At 37.5% G+C, this 16,262-nt stretch overlaps 1 pseudogene across 1 annotated transcript; it reads right to left on the bottom strand.

The window, feature by feature from the left end:
• Positions 1-13,321: 13,321 nt before the first annotated feature.
• On the bottom strand, positions 13,322-13,995 carry LOC147343534 (profilin-1 pseudogene; annotated as a pseudogene). Its single transcript, XR_015156088.1, has one exon. The product of XR_015156088.1 is annotated as a profilin-1 pseudogene (transcript).
• Between the last annotated feature and the right edge of the window lie 2,267 nt (positions 13,996-16,262).

Below are 16,262 nucleotides of genomic sequence, written 5' to 3'. Positions count from 1 at the left end.
GCTTGAGAAAAAGGTGAAATTCATTGTTTTGGGATGAAATGTCCTATAGATATCAATTAGGTCTAACTGGTCTATTGTATCATTTAAAGTTTGTGTTTCCTTGTTAATTTTCTGTTTAGTTGATCTATCCATAGGTGTGAGTGGGGTATTAAAGTCTCCCACTATTATTGTGTTATTGTTAATGTCTCCTTTCATACTTGTTAGCATTTGTCTTACATACTGCGGTGCTCCCGTGTTGGGTGCATATATATTTATAATTGTTATATCTTCTTCTTGGGTTGATCCTTTGATCATTATGTACTGACCATCTTTGTCTCTTTTCACAGCCTTTGTTTTAAAGTCTATTTTATCTGATATGAGTATTGCTACTCCTGCTTTCTTTTGGTCCCTATTTGCATGGAAAATCTTTTTCCAGCCCTTGATTTTCAGTCTGTATGTGTCCCCTGTTTTGAGGTGGGTCTCTTGTAGACAACATATGTAGGGGTCTTGTTTTTGTATCCATTCAGCCAGTCTTTGTCTTTTGGTTGGGGCATTCAACCCATTTACATTTAAGGTAATTACTGATAAGTATGATCCCATTGCCATTTACTTTATTGTTTTGGGTTCGAATTTATACACCATTTTTGTGTTTCCTGTCTAGAGAATATCCTTTAGTATTTGTTGGAGAGCTGGTTCGGTGGTGCAGAATTCTCTCAGCTTTTGCTTGTCTGAAAAGCTTTTGATTTCTCCTTCATACTTGAATGAGATCCTTGCTGGGTACAATAATCTGGGCTGTAGGTTATTTTCTTTCATCATTTTAAGTATGTCTTGCCATTCCCTCCTGGCTTGAAGAGTTTCTATTGAAAGATCAGCTGTTATCCTTATGGGAATTCCCTTGTGTGTTATTTGTTGTTTTTCCCTTTCTGCTTTTAATATTTGTTCTTTGTGTTTGATCTTTGTTAATTTGATTAATATGTGTCTTGGGGTGTTTCACCTTGGGTTTATCCTGGTTGGGACTCTCTGGGTTTCTTGGACTTGGGTGATTATTTCCTTCCCCATTTTAGGGAAGTTTTCAACTATTATCTCCTCAAGTATTTTCTCATGGTCTTTTTTTTTTTTGTCTTCTTCTTCTGGAACCCCTATGATTCGAATGTTGTAGCGTTTAATATTGTCCAGGAGGTCTCTGAGATTGTCCTCATTTCTTTTAATTCGTTTTTCTTTTATCCTCTCTGATTCATTTATTTCTACCATTCTATCTTCTAATTCACTAATCCTATCTTCTGCCTCTGCTAATCTACTATTTGTTGCCTCTAGAGTGTTTTTAATTTCACTTATTGCATTATTCATTATATATTGACTCTTTTTTATTTCTTCTAGGTCCTTGTTAAACCTTTCTTGCATCTTCTCAATCCTTGTCTCCAGGCTATTTATCTGTGATTCCATTTTAATTTCAAGATTTTGGATCAATTTCACTATCATTATTCGGAATTCTTTATCAGGTAGATTCCCTATCTCTTCCTCTTTTGTTTGGTTTGGTGGGCATTTATCCTGTTCCTTTATCTGCTGAGTATTCCTCTGTCTCTTCATCTTGTTTAAATTGCTGAGTTTGGGGTGTCCTTTCTGTATTCTGGCAGTTTGTGGAGTTCTCTTTATTGTGGCGTTTCCTCACTGTGTGTGGGTTTGTACAGGTGGCTTGTCAAGGTTTCCTGGTTAGGGAAGCTTGTGTCGGTGTTCTGGTGGGTGGAGCTGGATTTCTTCTCTCTGGAGTGCAATGAAATGTCCAGTAATGGGTTATGAGATGTCTATGGTTTTGGGGTGACTTTGGGCAGCCTGTATCTTGAAGCTCAGGGCTGTGTTCCTTTGTTGCTGGAGAATTTGCTTGGTATGTCTTGCCCTGTAACTTGTTGGCCCTTGTGTGGTGCTTGGTTTCAGTGTCTGTATGGAGGTGTTTGATGAGCTCCTGTCAATTAATGTTCCTTGGAGTCAGGAGTTCCCTGGAGTCAGGGTTTGGACTTAAGCCTCCTGCTTCCAGTTATCGGTCTTATTTTTACAGTAGTTTCAAAACTTCTCCTTCTATACAGCACCATTGATAAAACATCTACGTTAAAGATGAAAAGTTTCTCTACTGTGAGGGTCACTCAGAGAGGTTCACAGGGTTACATGGAGAAGACAAGAGGGAGGAGGGAGTTAGAGGTGACCCAAATGAGATGAGGTGGAATCAATAGTGGAGAGAGTGGGCTAGCCAGTAGTCACTTCCTTATGTGCACTCCACAACTGGACCACTCAGAGATGTTCACGGAGTTATACAGAGAAGAGAAGAAGGAGGAAGGTGACAAAAGCGGGGAATGAAAAGGAGGGAGACAGATCCAGCCAGTAATCAGTTCCCTAAGTGTTCTCCACCATCTGGAACACACAGAAATTCACAGAGTTGGGTAGAGTAGAGAGGGGTTAGGGAGGAGACACAGGCGACCTGGTGGAGAAAAAGGAGAGTCCAAAGGGAGAGAGAGCAGTCAAGCCAGTAACCTCGCTCCCTAGTGAAAAATGGGTCCTGAAGATTGGGTTCTTAAAGGTACAAAATTGGTAACAAATACATAGAAGCAAAAATTAAAAATCTAGAGTAGAGTTTGGAATTTCAAATTTACGATGTTAAAGAAAAGAAGAAGGAAAAGAAAGAGAAAAAACGAACAAAGAAAAACAAACAAGGTCATGAAAATTATAAAGAAAATACAGGTACAAAATTGATAACTAATGCCAAAAAGCAAAAATTTAAAATCTAGAGTAGAGTTTGGAATTTCAAAAATACAATGTTAAAAAAAAGGAAGAAGAAAAATAAAGAGAGAAAACAAACAAACAAACAAAAACAATGTCGCAAAAATTATAAAGAAAATACAGGTACAAACTTGATATCAAATACCAAAAAGCATAAATTAAAAATCTAGAGTACAGTTTGGAATTTCAGATATACAATATTATATAAAAGAAGAAGAGAAAGAAACAGAGAAAAAAAAGAAAAAAAAAGTCACAGAAATTATAAAAAAAACTATAGGTACAAAATTGATAACATATACCAAAAAGCTAAAATTAAAAATCTAGAGTAGAGTTTGGAATTTCAAAAATACAATGTTAAAGAAAATAAAAAAAAAAAAAAAGGTCAAAAAATTATAAAATATATATATATGAAGTTTGCTGAAGAAGAAAAAAATAGGGTCTTTTTTTTTTTTTCAAAGTAATAGGTTATAAAAGTGAAAATTAAAGGAACAATAGAGGACTTAAAATTTTTTTTTAATTAAAAAAAAAAAAGAAAGAAAGAATGATCGTAAAAATAGTAAAAATATATCTAGGACTTTCTCTGGTTTTGTTGTGAATATTGTGAGTTCAGTTCATTTTTGGCTAGTTCCTTGGTCTGACTTATATTCTCAAGATCTATAGGCCCCTTCCTATGTAGTGCGTAGGAACCACAGGGTTTTAATCTCCAAGGCATTTTCCTCTGTTATAACTTCTTCTGTTTGCTGGTCTCTTCAGTGTCTGGTTTCTGCCCTGACACAAAGGGGATGGTGGAGGACATTTTTTTTTTTTTTTTTTAGGCTCTCTTGTTCAGTCGTGCTTTGGGGAGGGAGGGAGGGAGGGAGGGATGCTGCAAACAAATAACACTGGCATGCGCTCGCAGTGCCTCAGCCACACTGGGTCTGCCCCTGCTCATGGCGCGTGTAGCCCCCCTGCCCACACTGCTCGGGCTCTAGGTTGTTCCGCCGGGAACAATCCGAGGCCGGCCCTGGGCTGCATGTACCTCCCAGGTCCAAGCCGCTCAGGTTCAGGCACTCGGGTAGTCCTCAGAGGCGCAGACTCAGTTGGGCCTGCATTTTGTGCTCTTCCCAGGTCCGAGCAGCTCAGGTGATGAGGTGTTTGGCGGGTGCCAATGCTGCGACTTATCGCCTCCCCGCCACTCGGTTATCTGGGTGTAAAACCCCCGCACCTTCTCAGGCAGATGTTGACCGTCCAGACCCCCAAGAAGTTTTAGTTAGCAAAGAAGCCTGCTTACAGTTTTGTAGATAATGTCTCTCTGGGGCTGCAATTGCCCTCTTCCGGTTCTGGCTGCCTGTCACCGGAGGGGAAAGGTCTGCAGCCGGCTATCTCTGTTCAGTCCTTTGTTCTGTGCGCGGGCCTGGCAGTGTCTTAGGTTAGGGCTGGCTTTTCGCGTGGTAGGTATCCCACAGTCTGGTTTGCTAGCCCAAATTATTTAGCTCAAATAGCGCTCGGGGTATTCAGGCCAGATTCTTACTCTAAGCGATGCAGCCCGTGCCACGCCTCCCTGCCCAGCCCCCGCTTGCCAATGGCGTGTGCAGGCGTCTGCGCTGCTTCTCCGCTGGGGGAGTTACCGTAGGGCTCGCAATCTGCGAGTTTTAATTGTTTATTTATTTTTTCTCCCTGTTAAGTTGCCCTCTGTGCTTCCAAAGCTCGGCAGAGATTCGGCAGTGAGAAGGTTTCCTGATGTTTGGAAACTTCTCTCTTTTTAAGACTCCCTTCCCTGGATGGAACTCCATCCCTCCCTCTTTTGTCTCTTTTTTTTGTCTTTTATATTTTTTCCTACCTCCTTTCGAAGAGTTGGGTTGCTCTTCCGGGTGCCTGATGTCCTCTGTCGGCATTCAGAAGTTGTTTTGTGGAATTTACTCGACGTTTAAATGCTCTTTTGATGAATTTGTGGGGGAGAAAGTGTTCTCCCCATCCTACTCCTCCGCCATCTTCCCTCTGCCTTTTCTAAAACCAGCTTGAACATCAGGAAATTCACGGTTCACAAAGTGCTGAAGCCTGGCTTGTAGAATTTTAAGCATTACTTTAGTAGGGTGTGAGATGAGTGCAATTGTGTGGTAGTTGGAGCATTCTTTGGCATTGCCTTTCTTTGGGATTGGAATGAAAACTGACCTTTTCCAGTCCTGTGGCCACTGCTGAGTTTTCCAAATTTGCTCGCATATTGAGTGCAGCTCTTTCACAGCATCATCTTTCAGGATAGCTCAACTGGAATTCCATCACCTCCACTAGCTTTGTTCGTAGTGATGCTTCCTAAGGCCCACTTGACTTCACATTCCAGGATGTCCGGCTCTAGGTCAGTGATCACACCATCGTGATTATCTTGGTCATGAAGATCTTTTTTGTACAGTTCTTCTGTGTATTCATGCCATCTCTTCTTAATATCTTCTGCTTCTGTTAGATCCATACCATTTCTGTCCTTTATCGAGCCCATCTTTGCATTAAATATTCCTTTGGTATCTCTGATTTTCTTGAAGAGATCTCTAGCCTTTCCCATTCTGTTGTTTTCCTCTATTTCTTTGCATTGATCGCTGAAGAAGGCTTTCTTATCTCTTCTTGCTATTCTTTGGAACTCTGCATTCAGATGTTTATATCTTTCCTTTTCTCCTTTGCTTTTCACTTCTCTTCTTTTCACAGCTATTTGTAAGGCCTCCCCAGACAGCCATTTTGCTTTTTTGCATTTCTTTTCCTTGGGGATGGTCTTGATCCCTGTCTCCTGTACAGTGTTACAAACCTCATTCCATAGCTCATCAGGCACTCTATCTATCAGATCTAGGCCCTTAAATCTATTTCTCACTTCCACTGTATAATCATAAGGGATTTGATTTAGGCCATACCTGAATGGTCTAGTGGTTTTCCCTACTTTCTTCAATTTAAGTCTGAATTTGGCAATAAGGAGTTCATGGTCTGAGCCACAGTCAGCTCCTGGTCTTTTTTTTTTTGCTGACTGTATAGAGCTTCTCCATCTTTGGCTGCAAAGAATATAATCAATCTGATTTCGGTGTTGACCATCTGGTGATGTCCACGTATAGGGTCTTCTCTTGTGTTGTTGGAAGAGGGTGTTTGTTATGACCAGTGCATTTTCTTGGCATAACTCTATTAGTCTTTGGCCTGCTTCATTTCATATTCCAAGGCCAAATTTGCCTGTTACTCTAGGTGTTTCTTGACTTCCTACTTTTGCATTCCAGTCCCCTATAATGAAAAGGACATCTTTTTTGGGTGTTAGTTCTAGAAGATCTTGTAGGTCTTCATAGAATCGTTCAACTTCAGCTTCTTCAGCATTACTGGTTGGGGCATAGACTTGGATTACTGTGATATTGAATGGTTTGGCCTGGAAACGCACAGAGATCATCTGTCGTTTTTGAGATTGCATTCAAGTACTGCATTTCGGACTCTTTTGTTGACCATGATGGCCACTCCATTTCTTCTTAGGGATTCCTGCCCACAGTAGTAGATATAATGGTCATCTGAGTTAATTCACCCATTCCAGTCCATTTCAGTTCGCTAAGTCCTAGAATGTCGACATTCACTCTTGCCGTCTCTTGTTTGACCACTTCCAATTTGCCTTGATTCATGGACCTGACATTACAGGTTCCTATGCAATATTGCTCTTTACAGCATCAGACCTTGCTTCTATCACCAGTCACATCCATAGCTGGGTATTGTTTTTGCTTTGGCTCCATCCCTTCATTCTTTCTGGAGTTATTTCTCCACTGATCTCCAGTAGCATATTGGGCATCTACTGACCTGGGGAGTTTCTCTTTCAGTATCAACAGTATGAAAAGAAAAGGGTGACATAGAGGCAAATATTAAATTAGACATGAAAGGAAATATAAACTGAACTAGAAAAATTGCATTTATTTAGAGGTCATACAGAACTAATATTGGATGGAGAAAAATAAATTTTTCTCTATCTTTTTACAAAGAACCAGTATTGGGTATTCAGAATACAAAGGAAACACATAGATAAATCAGAGGAAAATACAGATAATGGGGATGGAATAAAGGACAGAAAAGAGAGAGAGAAGAAATAGAGAATAAAAATTCAGTTAACCAAAATTGTTCACCAAATTTTATACAGAATTAGTGAAAAATATCATAATTATTTATAGCAGAAATATATGTAATTCCAAGGTAAAAAAAAAAAAACAAAACAGAGACAGTAGCCTACAATCATTCCATCATTACTACTAAAATAATTTGCATTCGTATTATGCTTTTGGGGGGGGGGAAATAATTGAAAGTATAGCTACTTCTTTGGTGTTTTTTTTTTTTTTTCTGTGGGGGAGTTTTTTACAAATGAAACAGGTTTTACCAATGGAACAAACATTAGTCTTTAAAAAAATTAATCAAAAGAATTTCCCAGTGGTCCAGTGGTTAAGGCTCTGCCTTCCAATGCAGGAGATGCAGGTTTGATCTCTGGTGGGGGAACTAAGATACCCCATGCCAGGTGGTATGGCCAAAAGAAAAAAATAAATACCCAGAACTCAAGAAGGAATTTCATAGTAATAAAGGAGTAAAGTATAATACTTCATATAATTATGATTTAAAAATAAAATATGGAAGGCAAACTATCATTTTGGGAAACTTAGTAATATTAAATTTTCTTAACATTAATTCCATAAAACTGGATAATATTTATAAGAATATGATGGAGAAAGCAAAGATTATTGATGAACAACTTTTCTTGCTTCAAATAAAGAATAAAAATAATTAAAACTTGGTTATTCCTTGGCACTGTTAGACTTTTAAGAATTTTATTGAACTAAAACTAGAATGAATAGCATATTAGAACAAAAAACAACTATGACAGAGAAAAATACATATAGCTTTAAAGAAACAGACAATAAAAAATGATAACAATGAAGTAAAAATCGGTTATAATAGCTGACTTTAAATGGGCTAGCTTCTAGGGTTAGAAGAGATGGATTCTAAAACTATATAACTGTCAGTGAGAAACAGAACAACAAACAAACAGTAAATAAAATTAGATTTGAAACAGTAAAATAGCCAATAAATAAAATAATAAATGAGGAAGGAGATACAGATATGTTTTTAGATTAAATTGAATTCAGCTTTAAAGCATTTAATAGAGGAAAAGATTATATTCATAGAGGCAAATATTTCACAAAAATCATAAATTTTCTTTATATACGTACATGTCCAACTCTTTGCAACCCCACGGACTATAGCCCTCCAGAGTCCTTTGTCCACGGAATTTTCCAGGCAGTAATACTGGTGTGAGCTGTCATTACCTCCTCCAGGGATCTTCCTGATGCAGAGATCAAAACTGTATCTCCTGAGTCTCCTGAATTGGCAGGCAGATTCTTTACCACTGCCCTGTGAAGTGACCTTTGCGACCCCATGGGCTGTAGCCCACCAGGCTCCTCTTTCTATGGGATTTTCCAGGCAAGGGTACTGGAGTGGGTTGCCATTTCCTACTCCATATAAATACATAGGTGTGTATAATTTGCAATATCTATTAGATATTTAAAGAAAGTTTTAAGAAATAAATTATACTAGGAAATGTTTGTATGTAATATTATATTTTATAGCCTATAATTATCCATGTATATATATATTATAAAAAGCTTAAAGTTGAATCAAAATCAAACTGCTGTGAAAATTTGTGACGTTAAAATCATCAATAATCTTCCAAAATTCACAGGACAGTAAAGAATAATACAAAATAAAAGCTTTATTTACTTTCAGTTCAGTTCAGTTCAGTCGCTCACGCATGTCTGACTCTTTGAGACTCCATGGACTGGAGCACGCCAGGCCTCCCTGTCCATCACCAACTCCCGGAGTTTACTCAAACTCATGTCCATTGAGTCTGTGATGCCATGCAACCATCTCATCCTCTGTTGTCCCCTTCTCCTCCTGCCTTCAATCTTTCCCAACATCACGGTCTTTTCAAATGAGTCGGTTCTTCCTAACAGGTGGCCAATGTATTGGAGTTTCAGCTTTAGCATCAGTCCTTCCAAGGAATATTCAGGACTGATTTCCTTTAGGATGGATGGGTTGGATCTCCTTGCTGTCCAAAGGACTCTCAAGAGTCTTCTCCAACACCACAGTTCAAAAGCATCAATTCGTTGGCACTCAGCCCTCGTCATAGTCCAATCTCACTACTGGAAAAACCATAGTTTTGACTACATGGACCTTTGTTGGCAAAGTAGTGTCTCTGCTTTTTAATATTCTGTCTAGGTTAGTCATAACTTTCCTTCCAAGGAGCAAGCATCTTTTAATGTCATGGCTGCAGTCAACATCTGCAGTGATTTTGGAGCCCCCAGAAATAGTCTGTCACTGTTTCTGTTGTTTCCCTGTCTATTTGCCATGAAGTGATGGGACCAGATTCCATGATCTTAGTTTTCTGAATATTGAGTTTTAAGCCAACTTTTTCACTCTCTTCTCTCACTTTCTTCAAGAGGCTCTTCAGTTCTCATTCCTTTACCATCCCTTAAACCCATATAACCACTACATATAAGTATATACAACTCACTATATTGATATTAACATTTTATCATTTATTTATGTATGTGTGAATTTATTTACTTTAACCTTTTTAAAAGATAGATTTCATACAACAGGGTATTGCCTTAAACTGTTGTTCTTCCAGTCTATTAATTAATTTTTTATAAGTGATTCTTTTAAATAGAATCAATTTAGATGATTAAATATCAACTGATATCAATGTTTAAGATCAACTAGATAATGATTTTTTAAATTTAGTTAGATGCTCTAAATCATCCATCCTTCCCAGAAGAATCATTCTTAGTCCTCTCTCTTTGGTTGTATTTATTCTCATTAAGTAGCATAACTTCCTTCCGCTAATTCATGAAGGGGCTTATAAATCTCCTCTTGGATACAAGGCTCATACTCTGCAGTAATGATCGCTGTGTATCCTTGATTGCAAAGAAGACCTGGTTCTGTTTTGTATTCATTTGTTTTACACTAATTATGTTTTTTTTTTCTTCCAATATCATCATTTCCAGAGGGAAGAAAAAGTTCAGTTTGGGAAATCTTATGGCGTGTGTCATTATGTCTGTCTAAAGATTATTCTGCAAACAAGCAAACAAACTAACAAGAAGACTCAGCACTCAACAGGGCATTGAAATTGTCCTTTGCAGCACAGCAGCCAGTGATACAAATTGAGTTTCACCCCATGGAACTGAAAAGTAGCTACTCTAAAAAAGCTGAATTTCAGCTTAAAAGATAAGGGTTGTCATGGTAGTTACAATAGGGGACCCTCTTAGCACTTTGCTCTTCTATCAGGAGGCTTTAAGAGTCTTCGTTCATCTGGATTCTGTTTCAAACACTTTAAGAAGTCACATAATTATATGCAGCTAAAGATACATCTGAGATTTATTGAGAGTACAAGAGGAGATGATAGTTCTCGAGGAAACATTAGGTTCTCCAAAGAAATCTTTGTAATTAGAGATGGATCTGATAATATGATGATTTTTTAATTTCACTGACAAGGTGTATTACTCTAGCTTCTGTGCTCTGTCACAGACTTGGTTAGTTTATTTCTCTAGTGCTGAATATGAAAATCTGTCCTGTAAAGGAATATTTTCTCTATGGAAGAATAGCTCTTAAATCAACATCTGGATAAATGTATGATAGGAAAAATACAAGGTTAAAAAGGAAAAAATGTTAAAGGGGAAAATTACCCTAAGGCAATAGTGGGAGCTATTGGGGGAGGGATTTTAAAGACTACCTTGCACAGGTAAAATGTTGAAATAGATTTCTGGTCTCTTAGCCTTTTTTGACAGAAAATAAACAGGTAGAATATAGAGAATGAATTAATTTCTTTTTACTTTTTCCCTAATAACACAGGCCTGCTTGGGAAATAGAACATGATGATTGGGAAAGCAAGTTAAAATTCTTGTTACCTTTAAATAAATTCTCAGTATATACATGTCAGATTCTGGATTAGTAATCTAAAAGCAAATTAACCCGATAGTTTCCATTATAGGTAAATTCCAACAAAACAAAAACAGGACATGTCTGAAACAGAGGGACTCATATTTTCTGGGTCCATGGTACCCTATTAATGTTTTAGTAATTTTTTCAAAACATCTCTAAGCCAAAATAAATGCTTACTAATTCTCATCACTAAGTAGTTCAGTATAATCATTTAGTAGTAGTAATTTGTGGGTGTCCAAAAATGTCATTGTTTCCCCCACAAATTAAAAATTTCCCATAGGTTTTCCTTAAATATTGTGCAGCACACCAGGGTGCTGGTATGGCAATCATTAAAGTAATTTTGTTTATGAGTATTTAAAATTTGCTTGAAATTAAATTGGGTTTTAAATTTTGTGATATTAACTTTATTATATAAAGTTATGATATTAACTTTATAATTATATTAATAAAGTAGTTCTTAAAAGTTAATTTTTCTTCTTCACTCTCAGCAGCAGGGCAAAAAGATGGAGGTAATTTTTACTTCAGTTCTTTCAGGTATTACCATTCATGTAATGTATATTACCTAGTAATTCATACATCTCCAAATAATAATATTCCTATCCCATAGAGCATGATTTACATAAACATTTTTCCTGAATGCATAGAGTTCAAATGGACTTTCCTCAATTTGAATTTTATCCAAGAAAGGCCTCATTGAAAGATCTGTAGAATTAAACAAAAGTTTTACTTTAATACAGAGGAACACTTAAATGTTTATGACACAGGCAATGGGAAATAAACTGCATATAGCAGTTGGAATTGCTAAGCACTTACTTGTACAACAAACACTTTACCTTTAACGCAATCTCAACACCAATATTTTATTCATTCTAAAAATTTAGAAGTAGCTGAGATAGATCTCTCTATGCCAATGTCAGTGTCATAAACTGCAGCCTGTGGAGGTTGATTATATAATATCAAAAGTCATCAATGCCAAAATAGTACTGATGTTTGTGTCTTTACCTATAAATACCTGCCTGTATTTAACACTATATTCAAACGTGAAAATGCTAGAGAGGATTTTGGATAAATACACATATGTTCACATACTGCCAAGAATATTATTGACAGTTTTTGAGCTTTCATGGTTTAAAAAAAGAAATGAATGAATGTTGGTAGAGATATTGAGATAAATTAGACAATTAGACAACTATATGCATCAATAAATAGTGGTAAAACATGTTATATTTTTCATAGCAAAATATATGAAGAAATGTATAGCTAATGATATATTGGAATGATTTGTCAAATCCTAATGCTGCCTGTTACCAGCTGTGTGATTTTGAGCAACTTATTCAACTTACCTGCCTCAATATATCTTTTGGAGTAAAGTGAGGCTACAATATACTTAATTCTTAAGATTATTTTGAAGAGTAAATAAGTAAATACACATAAAAAATATAAAATAGTACCTGAAAACAAGTAAGTAATACAAAAACGTTAGTAGTTAGCATGATTATTTTCATTGTTTGTTAAAATGATTATAAAATATAAATTATCATGTACAAATACCAAAATGTAAAGGCAATAAGTGTACTTAACCCTAATTCTAGAAAATAAAATAAATAATAGATTTATTCATTTATATTTAGTGTTTATAAAATATTAAAGATGTCTTTTATTTTGTATCTTGATAGTTTGAGTAAGATTTGGGTACCACTGAATGATGCTTGACCACAAGTGCCATTTTTGCCCTAGTGATACACATGTTCAATGGCGTCTCTTAGCATTTAAATCATTCAAATGCTACTGTAAATCTAATTCACTTGAAATCTATTATAAATTAGTTTTAAATTTCATTCCCAAAAACATGTACCTACTTTTGAAATAATAAGTATAAAAAATGATGGAAGATTAACCTAATATGCATAATTATTTTTCCCGATTTTGCTAATTAGCACATTTTCATAAACTAAATAATCAAAAAATAAAATAAAAAATAAAAAATTTCAATATTACTAATATTGACTGATATTTTTGAACATCTACTTTGTGCTAGAAACTTTTTTTTTTCCTGAACATTTAATTTAATTTAATTTTTAAACTTTACAATATTGTCTCAGTTTTGCCAAATATCAAAATGAATCCGCCACAGGTATACATGTGTTCCCCATCCTGAACCCTCCTTCTTCCTCCCTCCCCATACTATCCCTCTGGGTCATCCCAGTGCACCAGCCCCAAGCATCCAGTATCGTGCATCGAACCTGGACTGGCAACTTGTTTCATACATGATATTATACATATTTCAATGCCATTCTCCCAAATCTTCCCACCCTTTCCCTCTCCCACAGAGTCCATAAGACTGTTCTATACATCAGTGTCTCTTTTGCTGTCTCATACACAGGGTTATTGTTACCATCTTTCTAAATTCCATATATATGCGTTAGTATACTGTATTGGTGTTTTTTTTTTTTTTTTTTTAGTAGAATCTTTTTTATTCAGAAAAAAAACCCAAAAAAACAAAAAAGTTTTCCAACCACACACAGGAGGGGTATGGGTTGTGGGCAGGGGGTGTCTGTCCATCCAGCCCGGGGCCCCCAGCCCATGTGGTTTTGGCAGCAATAAGGGGTGTGGGGTAATGGCCCCAAAAATAAAAATGGTGTATGTATGTGTGTGGGAAGGAGAGGGGTGCAGAAGCAGTGGGGAGTGGTGAGGGGAGGGCCAGACGAGGTCAGTACTGGGAACGCCGCAGGTGAGAAGCCATTTCATAACATTTCTTGTTGATCATACCGCCGTGGACACCTTCTTTGCCCATCAGCAGGACTAGCGTCTTGGCAGTCATGGTGACCGTGATATTGAAGGTTGGGGCTCCACCGGTGCTCTTGGTACGAAGATCCATGGTAAATTCTCCATCCTGCAGCAGTGAGTCCCGGATCACAGAACATTTCTGGCCCCCAAGTGTTAGCCCGTTCATGAAAAAACTTGACCGGTCTTTGCCAACCAGGATACCGACCTCAGCAGGCGTGATGTTGATGAAGGTCTTGCTGGGGACGGCGGCCCAGACGGAGGGCGAGTCCTTATAGCCCACGATGGCTGCGTCCTGACAGGTCCCGTCCGCCATGAGGTTGTCGATGTAGGCGTTCCACCCGGCCATGGCGCTGCTTTTGGGGCTGCTCTCGGGGCTGCTGCTGGGGCCGCGGGCTGGGCTCGGGCTGGCGGGCGGGGGAAGACGGAGAGCTTGGGGCACGCGCTGCCGTCAGGACCGTGGCTCTGCTAGCTGTGCAGCAGCCCTCGCACCGCCACTTCCTGCTCCTCCGTATTGGTGTTTTTCTTTCTGGCTTACTTCACTCTGTATAATAGGCTCCAGTTTCATCCACCTCATAAAAACTGATTCAAATGTATTCTTTTTAATGGCTGAATAATACTCCATTGTGTATGTGTACCATAGCTTTCTTATCCATTCATCTGCTGATGGACATCTAGGTTGCTTCCATGTCCTGGCTATTATAAACAGTGCTGCGATGAACATTGGGGTACACGTGTCTCTTTCCCTTCTGGTTTCCTCAGTGTGTATGCCCAGCAGTGGGATTGCTGGATCATACTCTTAAGTTATGTTTATCAACTTAAAAAAACCACGTAAGTATAGTCACTAGGCCAATTACAGATAAGGAAGCAAATATTTAGATTTAGTGGTATGTCAGATTTGTAACAAGACTGTCCAGAGGTTTTTTGCTTTATTATAATACTATAATATATTATATTATAATATATTATTATATTACAATTATTATTATAATACTACATATTATAATACTATAATGCTACCTTAATTATAATACTACAATATAAAGATAAAGAGCAAGAAGTCACTCTTTCCTGGAGCATGTATGATATATTGAACCTGAATTTGTCTTAGTAGTGGCTAAAGATTTTGCAATGAAAAGTTTTCTTTCTTTTACATTTTTAAAAATGAATGTAGAAAAATCTTAGTTTTTCTTTTCTATGTTCTAACAAGCAGATAATTGAATGTGTGGATTTTAAAATATTCTTCAATTTGTTCTGTTTTTGATAGGTATTGCAATAAATTTGGAGGTGTACAGAAAGTTTTAAAAACAGCTTATTTAGAAACAACTGGATTACAATAAATTGTACATATTTAAGATCACAAATTTGATGTTTTGGCAAACGTATATACCCATGAAATGCTCACAATGATCAAGATAGTGAACATATCCGTCACTTTCACCCCAACTCTTCGGTTTTTAGGCAATTATCAATACGCTTTCTGTAACTAACAGTTAGATGCCATTTTCTAGACTTTAATGGCTGAGATTTTGGTCTACCTTAGTGTATGTTCCATGTGAGTTTGAGAAGAATGTGTATTCTGGTTCTGTTGGATGACATTTGTAGACATTGACTATATCCAGTTGATTGATGATGTTCTGAGTTCAGTTATGTCCTTACTATTTTCTGCCTGCTGGATCTATTCATTTCTGATAGGGAATTGTTGAAGTGTCCAACATTGATAGTGAATTTGTCTGTTTCTCCTTGCAGTTGTTTTAATTTTGCTTCATGAAGTTTGATGTTCTATTGTTAAGCACATACATGTTAAGGATTGCTCTCTCTTCTTGGACAACTGAATCCTTTATCATAATGCAATTTCCTTCTTTATCCTTGATAACTTTCCTTCCTTTGAAGTCTGTGCTGCCTAAAATTAACATGGATGCTCTTACTTTCTTTTGATTGGTCTTCAGATCAGATCAGATCAGTCGCTCAGTCGTGTCCGACTCTTTGAGACCCCATGAATTGCAGCACGCCAGGCCTCGCTGTCCATCACCAACTCCCAGAGTTCACTGAGACTCACGTCCATCAAGTCAGTGATGCCATCCAGCCATCTCATTCTCTGTCGTCCCCTTCTCCTCTTGCCCCCAATCCCTCCCAGCATCAGAGTCTTTTCCAATGAGTCAACTGTTCACATGAGGTGGCCAAAGTACTGGAGTTTCAGCTTTAGCATCATTCCTTCCAAATAAATCCCAGGGCTGATCTCCTTCAGAATGGACTGGTTGGATCTCCTTGCAGTCCAAGGGACTCTCAAGAGTCTTCTCCAACACCACAGTTCAAAAGCATCAATTCTTCAGTGCTCAGCCTTCTTCACAGTCCAACTCTCACATCCATACATGACCACAGGAAAAACCATAGCCTTGACTAGACGAACCTTTGTTGGCAAATTAATGTCTCTGCTTTTGAATATGCTATCTAGGTTGGTCATAACTTTCCTTCCAAGGAGTAAGCGTCTTTTAATTTCATGGCTGCAGTCACCATCTGCAGTGATTTTGGAGCCCAGAAAAATAAAGTCTGACACTGTTTCCACTGTTTCCCCATCTATTTCCCATGAAGTGATTGGTCTTCAGATGGTATATTTTTCTCCTTCCATTTACTGTTAATCTATACGGGCCTTTATATATAAGAAAAAAAATGTTTCTTGTAGATGTCATACAACTGGGTCACATTTTTTTTAATCCATTCTGGCAATCTTTATCTTTTAATTGGAGCATTTAGACCATTGATGTCCA

This window comes from Bos grunniens, chromosome 27, assembly GCF_055505025.1.
Source record: "Bos grunniens cultivar Pamir isolate PY7600 chromosome 27, Bosgru_T2T1.0, whole genome shotgun sequence".
Classification (NCBI taxonomy): domain Eukaryota; kingdom Metazoa; phylum Chordata; class Mammalia; order Artiodactyla; family Bovidae; genus Bos; species Bos grunniens.
This window is presented reverse-complemented; position numbering and strand designations above follow the sequence as displayed.